We start from the raw sequence: 9,044 nt of genomic DNA, 5'->3' as shown, positions 1-9,044 counted from the left end.
ATGGGGGGAGGGGAGGGTACCAACTTTAAACGGGACCCATCTTCTTGTTCAGTACAAAATCAGAGCAGATACTAGGCATGGTGTTCACACTTGTAATCCCAGCACTCTGGGAGGCTGTGTGGCAGGAGGACTGCAAGTTTGAGATGAGATGCAGCAACTGAGCACAGCCCCGTCTCAAAATAAAAAGGAGCTAGGGATATAACCCAATGCAAAGGCCTGAATGCATCCCAGTACAAAAACAGCACAGCTGCTTTAGTTAGGGGTTGAATGTCTTCCAAAAATTGTTAATTATTTGAGTAAGATTTTACTACTTGGAAATGTCAACGGCATTTCCACAGTCCTCTGTACACTGGACGCTCAGGAGCCACATTAACCTCAACAGTATCTGTCTTTTCAGTAGATGTGTTATGCATTCTGAAAACAAGACTTGCTCTGAACAGTCCAAGGCATTGATTGTCAGAACAGACTTGTACTATGAAAGGACAGAGCAGTAACAACAAAATGCCCTACCAGAGGGAGGACAGCAGAGCCACATCAAACTGGGCAGTCAGGACCAGTCAGAAAACAACTGGCACTTTCTACTCCAAGTACTCTGTATTGTTTGCAAATTTAAAAATAGTATGTCTTTATTTTTTAATTAAAAATAAAATCAGGGTCCGGGCGTGATGGCGTACGTCTGTAATTCCAGCACTTGAGAGGCTGAGGCAGGAGAACTGATGCTAGTTTGAAGCCAGCCTGGGATACATAGTGATTACAAGGCCAGCCTGTACTATATAGTAAGACCCTGGCTCAAAAAGCCAAAAAATAAATAAAATCAAGAAGACTTTTGTCACAATGTGCCCCACACAAAATTGAGTAATAGGAACCTCAGTGTTTAAGCATTTAAGTCTTTTTCACTCATTCCTCCACATGACACACACTCACCTAGGAACTACTGTGAGGAAATCACAGTATGAACTGTGTGCCCTTTACTGTCTAGTCCAGAAGAGTAACTCAGCAAAGGAGCAAAAGCACAGGTTCTATGCATCCCAAACCCTGCTTTAAACTGGGATCACATTCATCAGCCCCTGTCCCCTGGCGTCTCAGCCTGTCTGGATCTTACCCTATTTGCTATGCAATGGTGGTGACCACACTCTACAGGGCTCCCTCGGGGTCAGGGAACCTGTGGTGCTCTACAAACGCAGCCCTACCCTGGACAGCAGTCTTTGAGGACTGATCACTGCAATAGTCTTTAGGATAAACATGTTCTTCACTGCCTGACCATCAGATCTATTCAGACGGCCTATTTTGGGTCTTAAACATACATGGTCTTGGCAGCCAGCTAAGAAAAATTATTACTTACAATATTAAGAGAAGGGGGTATCTGGAAAATGTATCTTCCTCTCAATTTTGCTGTGAACCTAAAACTACTCTAAAAAATAGTCTTAAAAAAATGTGAAGACATAGCAAGAGATAGGCCGGGGTGTAACCCAGCAGCAGAACATATGCCTACCATGTTGAAGGTCCTGGGTTTGAACCCAAAAGCATGGCAAAAAAATTAAATCAAGACATTGTGTTTTCACATGTTTAAATATCACAATGTTTCTCTGGTGTAAGAAACCAAAAGTGTAAATAAGGACCAAAATGTGTAATAAGCATTAGGAAATGGGATGAAAATGTTCAAATGTGAAGGGGAACAAGGGAGGCGGGAGGAGGAAAAGAAAAGAGGGGAAAAGGGATTGAAGGGAGAGGAGGAGAATGGGAAAAGAAGAAACAAGATGTATAATGTGTAGGAACAAATTCTCTATGATGGATATTATGTATATTTAAAGTGTACCAATAAAATTTTTTTAAAAAGCAAAAAAAAAAAAAAATTGTATTTTCACAGCACTGTGTAGGCAACTCCAAAAAACTCTAAAATTAAACTTTATTTCTAAACTCTGCTCTATTTACTCCAAAGTCTCAATATGTCCCATGAAAAGAAAAAAGGCTGACACCTTATAAAATTACAAGGAGATGCCCAGTGTGGTGACACATACCCATAACCTCAGCACTAGGGAGGTTGAGGCAGGAGGAACACTGAGTTCAAAGCTGGCCTAAGACATATATGGTGAATTCAAGGCCCAACTGAAACACATGATAAGACCCCGTCTCAAAAAAGCCAAAAAAAAAATAAAAAAATAAAAAGGAATAGGGAGAGTATGTGTTTTTGATTTTTGGTTTTGTTTGTTTGTTTGTTTTGAGACAGGGTCTCTAGGTAGCTCATCCTATCTTTGAACTCCTTATCTCCAACTCAACATCCTCCTGCCTCAGCCCCCAAGTGCTGGAATAATAATACACTAACATGACTGGCCAAGTACATATTTTAATGATGTAGGATAAAAGTCTCTCAAGAGGGCCCAGGTGGTGGAGCATGCCTGTAATCCCAGCACTTGGGAGACTGAGGCAGGAACATCACTGCAAGTTCAAAGCCAGCCTGAACTGCACAGTGAGATCCTATCTCAAAAAAAAAGTATCTCAAGAGAGGCTTTGCTTTGCTTCTGAGTTATAAACTGCCTAATACAAGCAAAATGCAAAAGAAAGGAAGAAAGAAAGAAAAAAGGAATGCTAGAAAGCTTCTTGACAGTTATTAGAACACCAAAAATGTTCATAATTGGACCCAAATTCAAATTAATGCAATAAAACTGAAATGTATTGCTCTTATCTGCAGCAAAGGATACTACTGTATTTATATAAGAACAATTTAAAAATGTAGACTTAACTTCTTAGGCCAAAAAGTTAAGTCAAAATTTTCTACATGGAGTCAAATACTAAATGTTCTTGGGCAATTCCAGTTCATAAGGTCCATGGTTTGCAAAACGTAAATCTGACTTTATGCTATATATTTTTTGTTTTGAGATAGGGTCTGTTTATGTAGTCCAGGCTGGCCTTAAACATGAGGTGATCCCCTGTGTCATCCTCCTGAGTGCTGGGATTATAGGCATGTGCTGCCACACCAGGTTACTCCACATTTTAAAACATAAAAAAAAGAGTCCTCACCATACTCACAGTGACAGTAAATTTCCATTCCTGCGACCGTAAAGCTGTTCCACCATATCTGCCCAGCCAGATCTCAGCCATCCAAGGACTCAGGTGCGTTAGTCACGAGGTGGCTCCTTTCCCACTTCACCCAAGGCACCCATGACAGCAGGTCTAAAATGTGGCCCTCTAATTTCGGTTTTGGCTTTCCTTGTTTGTTTGGGTGGCACTGAGGAATGAATCCCAGGCCTCCAACTGAGCTTCACCCTGGGGCCTTTTTGAGACAGGCTGCATTTCAAATTGCCCAGGCTGAGCTCAAACCTTCAATTCTCCTGCCTCAGCCTCCCGAGTGCTGGGATCACAAGTTTGGGCCACCATGCCCAGCTTCCCCCCCTCCCCCACAGGGGATGGAACCCAAGGTCTCTCAGGTACTAGACCAGCACTCTACCACTGGGCTACAATCTAGCCCAATTTTGTGCAGTTTTAATACTTATTTTCCTCTATATCCAGTTTCTTACAGCAGGGCACACCTAATACATTCAATATTACTCAATTCACACTCATAGATACATTTTTCACAGCAGTTTCTATGAGAATATAATTTCAAACTGTCACTGTAAAGCTTTTGATAATTTTACAACTTTAACTGGGTATGGTGGCACACATGCCTACAATCCCAGCACTCAAGAGGCTGAGGCTGGGGATCACCCTGAGTTCCAGGCCAGCCTTGGCTACATAAGGGAATTCAAGGCCAGCCTGCACTGCACAGTGAGACTGTTTCAAACCCTGACACCTAGAAACTTCTACCTCCAATTTTACAACTTTACCAGGAAAAAAGGAAGGGCCTACCGATGTCTATACCCAATACAGAAAGATGAAAAAGAGCAATTCTTCATAAAGGACAAACAGGTAGCAAACCTCTACTACCAGCATACAAGACAGCAAAGTATAAGATGAGGCAGCCAGATGTAAAAGCAGCCACCAGCTACAAGAGTGGGAGCACCCACCTTTTCACTAGGGGACACTCTCATTCGATTAACTGGTGTGAGAGTCTTGAATCAAACAGTGTGGGCTCGGGATATAGCCCTTGACCTGATGCCAAAAAACTAAATGAGGACTGGCTTGACAAAAAAATATGCAGACACGACCTGAAAGCAGGGGCCTCAGGATGCTCAGAGGAGCCATCATTCCTGCTCCTCCCACTGTCACATGAGCCAGACAGGGCCATTCCAGGACAGCAGGCAACACCCCACCTGCCCTTTCCCCACGGGCAACCAGGACAGGACAGCACCGAGTGGGTGACTTCCGGTTCCCCAAGTCTGCAGGTGAGAGCGGAAGCAGAGCCGAGGAGCTTCCCAACAGAAGACAATGAGTTCAGGAAAGTCTGCACCTGAAGCTTCCGCATCTAGATTTGTGGCCAGTTACAGGTTCTGGTCCCTGAAACAAATCGTGTAAGCACACCTGGTGGACCTCCTTTATGTTTTACATTAGTTCACCCAACCAGGACTACCAAAGACCTTCCGGGAGACCACTTTGACAGACAAGAAAACTGCAGTCCAAGCACATGCAAGTCTTTGGAAATGAACATCTACACTGCTGAAGTGGCACTACAGTAACAAACGACAGTAATCCAATGGCCCAAGGCCAGCAAATTCCACTGCAAACAGAACTATGTTTTGTGGCGACAGTGATTCTCACACGTGTGGCAGTGAACAGTAATGTAACAGCCTCACTACAAATTCAAAAGTAAGTTCTGAGGATTATCCTTCAAACTTCGGTATACACCAGTGAGGAGTGTCCTCAGCAACCAAGTTTCCTATGCCACTTGAAAGCCCAGATCTGTTAGCAGCATATACTTACACATCAGGAATTTGTAAAACACTAAAATAACTTTGATGTTACGGATTTAGGTGGAGAAGATACAACTTTTCTCAATGACTTGGGCCCTATATTCCCGGCACAGCACAAAGAAAACATGCCACTTACAGCCAGCACTCAACAATTACCAAGCCCTGGAAGCCTCCCTGCACCGGAGTTTCCACGACAGAACCGAGAGAACTGCTGTTTAAATCCCACCAGCCCTGCACACAGAAGGTAAAACACTCGTCTAACATCTCCTCTGGAGAAGAGCTCAGGGCCAGCAGGGCCACAAGCGATTCACTGCAGCTTAGGTGCTATGCACCCCTGAGCCAGGATAACGAGCAGGAATGCGGCAGGGACACAGAGCCCCTGCCCAGCTGAAGCTTTATACATAGTCGTGGGACGTGTTTAAATATTTTGCTGTCTGGCTAGAAAGGAAAACTATCTCCAAAGATCCTGTCAGTGTCTCCAATCACTGACTTCAGATGCTCACTGAAGTCCCTCCCGAGAACAGTGCTAAGGCAGCTGGTGCTTAGCCCACTCCAACGAGAGCTGCCGCATGGAGGGGTAGTCAAGGTAAAGGAGAGGCCAGAACCCCCGTGCTCATACCCAACATGGGTGCAGGAAGCAGCCTTGCGGAGACTGTGAATGACTTCAATGATCTCAACCAGTTTTCCAAGCACAAAGCATAACTGGTAGCTTCAAATTTATTATCTCAGCTCATTTAACCAGTTCCCTTTTGACCAAAAAACCCTCAGAAATCAGCAATGTAGTGACATTTCAACTGTCAAAGACTACCACTTGTATTTGTTAAAATGATGAAAGAGAATGACTTGTTTTGGGGGCTTTGTGTGCAGTACTGAGGATATAACCCAGGGCTCTGTACCACTGAGCCACATCCCCAGCCCTATATTTTTGGAAAAGCGTCTGTGGCACGAAGGTGTCCATGCTGGCCACAAACTTGTAATCCTCCTGCCTCGGTTCCCAAGGAGCTGAATTACAGGTGTGAACCACTATGCTCAGCTGCTTACTACCTTTTACTGCTGCACTTCAATCCTGGGAACAGGGTTCAACCAATTATTTCTAATAATATGGAAACAATAAAATTTGTAAATCATAACCTTAACAAGTTAATCTTAAAATGGGACCTTTAGAATCGGGTGCACATCTATAATGACAGCACTGGGAAGCTGAGGCAAGGGGATCATTGAGGGTTTGATGCCAGGCTGGGCCACATAGTGAGTTCAAGACCAGCCTGAACTACATAGGAAAGGGCTAGGGATATAGCTGAACTGGGGACATAGCTGAACAGGAGATATAGCTGAACGGCACAAGCACCTGCCTTAACTACACAGGAAGAAGACCCTGTATCAAAAAGGGGTGGGGGGGTGGGGCATGGTGGTGCATGCCTGTAATCCCAGCAGTTGGAAGGCTAAGGCAGGAAGATCACTGTGAGTTTGAGGCCAGCCTGAACTACATAGTGAAACCCTGTTTCACAAAGAAAAAAAAAGGGGGAAGGGGGGAGGGGGGCTTTCACTATTAACTTGTTTTCCAAAGTAAAGAAGCAGGATGCATATCATTGCCCTTAACACACAGTAAACAATATTTTCTGAGTTAATCAATTCTTGTTAAGGGCTGGGGATATAGCTCAGCGGCAGAGGGCTTGCCTTGCAAGCATGAGGTCATGAGTTTGATTCCTGGTACCACCAAAACAAACAAGCAAGCAAACAAAAAACAAAACAAAACAAAACAATTCTTGTTAAGACTAACAAGACATGGCTGGATATGGTAGCACAAGCCTGTATTCCCAGCACTCTGGGTGGCTGCGGCAGGCAGATCCCAAGTTTGAGACCAGCCTAGGTGAATTTGCTGGACCTGTCTCAAAATAAAAAAAATTTTAGCTGGGCGTGGTGGTGCACGCCTGTAATCCCAGCACTGGGGAGGCTGAGGCAGGAGGATTGTTTACAGTTCTGGGCCAGCCTGGGCTATAAAATGAGCTCAAGGCCAGTCTGAACTGCATAGTGAGACCCTGTCTCAACAAAATTAAAAAAAAAAAAAAAAACTAAAAGGGCTGGGGATGTAGATCAGTGCAAAAGCCCTGGGTTCAATACCCAGAAAAAAACAGGACAGGCAGACTACAAGACCTTTAGCAGATAGCATGCAACTGAATAAAACAAATTTATTAAAATGCTCAGACTCAGCCAGACTTGGTGGCACAGGTCTGTAACCTCACAGTTCAGACAGGACAACTGCCATGAAAGGAGGCCAGCCTGGGCTACACAGTAAATTCAGGGCCAGCCTGGACTGTATAAGCCCTATCTCAAAAAGTAAAAGACAAGTTTATCATATATGATTCTATTACTATTTCCAATACCACTTGTGCGCCAGGGATGTAGCTCACTGGCACAGCACAAGTCTGGCAAGTGCAAGGTGCTGACTTTGACTCCTAGTACCAAAAAAAAAAAAAGAAAGAAAGAAAAAATAGAAGTAAAATTGTGAGAAACCAAACTCTTTTCTTGGGCCCAGGGATTTAGCTCAGCAGTACAGCGCCTGCCTGGCAAGCACAAGGTCGTGAGTTCCATTCCTGGTACCGGAAGAAGAAAACAAAAACAAAAAATAAAAAGACAAACTCTTTTCTTGGCTCCATTCTCCTTACTAGACCTTAAAAACATTTAAAACCACACTTTAAAAGACTAAATATAAAGCACTGTTAACGTTTAATGTTCAGCTTATATTTACCAAAACCCAATATTCTAAAACTGGTCATATAAAAAACACAAATAGTGAGATAATCAATGCAAAAGAAATTACAGTTGCATACAGTGTACATATTGAGCCGGGCGTGGTGGAGCACGCCTGTAATCCTAGCACTCCAGAGTCTAAGGTAGGATTGTTGAGAGTTCGAGGTCAACCTGAGCTACAGTGAGCTCAAGGCCAGCCTGAACTGCACAGCAAGACTGTCTCAGAAGGGGCTGGGGATTTAGCTCAGCGGCAAAGCGCCTGCCTGGCAAGCGCAAGGTCGTGAGTTCGGTTCCCGGTACCGGAGGAAAACCAAAAAAAAACCAAAAAAAAAAAAAAAAAAAAAGACTGTCTCAGAAAGATCTCCCTCAACCCCGCGAAAAAAAGTGTACATATTATCACCACTAATTAACAGTTCAAACCATTTATTGTAACTTGTGCTTATTAAATAAGGTGAATTATACCCAAATATGCTTTCTTCATCTCACAATGACAAAAAACTAGTTCATAAAGACTTATACTTGTTCATACTAATTTTAATAAAATAAGTCAATCAAGTTGGGCAAAAATCAAATACCAAATCTCTTAAGCAAATTTCTGAAAAACTCACTGTAAAAACTTTTCAACTTCTAAGTGCCTTTCTGACTTAAAATAAATTTTTTTGTTACAAATGTAACAAAATTGCAATTTCCTGTAAAACCTAAATTTGCAAAAGCTGTTTTCGAGTTCTAAATTTCACACCATGCATTAGCTAGTTGTTAAAATCATTACTTGGCCCAGGCGTGGTGGCACACGCCTGTAATCCCAGCACTTAGGAGGCTGAGGCTGGACGATCGTCGTGAGTTCGAGACCAGCCTGAGCTACAAAGTGAGCTCAAGGCCAACCCGAACTGCGTAGCGAGACCCTGCTTCAAAAAGATAAAATAAATAAATAAAATAAAATGAATTCATTACTTAGAAGGGGTCTGATCAGGTCAACTTCATCTGCCCAGGCAACAAAAACCAACTTGCTTGTAAGGGGTTACAGTTTCGCTAGGCACCAGTTTTCCAAATAGCTGCTCTATTTCCCCGGCATATAAAAGTGTGCAACAATTTCTAGGGATTCGATGTCCACAAGTCAGGTCTAAGGCAAGCCGGACAAGTAATAATGCCGCACGATGCGGACTTTCATCCAGAACAGCTGCAGCCTGGGGAGAGGGAGGCACGGGAGCCGCACTCCGCTCGCAGCGCCTCCCCTGCTAGGAAGGCTCCGGCGGCTCACAGTAAACTCCGGACCCCGAAGCCCGAGCGCCCGCCCGGGTCCCCGTCGCCCCGCGCATCTGCGCACACGCACCGGCGGCGCACGTGCAAGTGCGCGCCCCCACTGCTCTCGAGTTTTCCTCGCCACGGCCGCTCAGGCTGCGGCTCCGCGGCTCGGCCGAGCGCCAGACACCGCGCCGCCCCGCGTGG

The sequence above is a fragment of the Chinchilla lanigera genome, unplaced genomic scaffold, assembly GCF_000276665.1.
Source record: "Chinchilla lanigera isolate Chin_1 unplaced genomic scaffold, ChiLan1.0 scaffold00140, whole genome shotgun sequence".
NCBI lineage: Eukaryota > Metazoa > Chordata > Mammalia > Rodentia > Chinchillidae > Chinchilla > Chinchilla lanigera.
The sequence above is the reverse complement of the archived record's forward strand: the minus strand, read 5'-3'. Positions refer to the sequence as shown.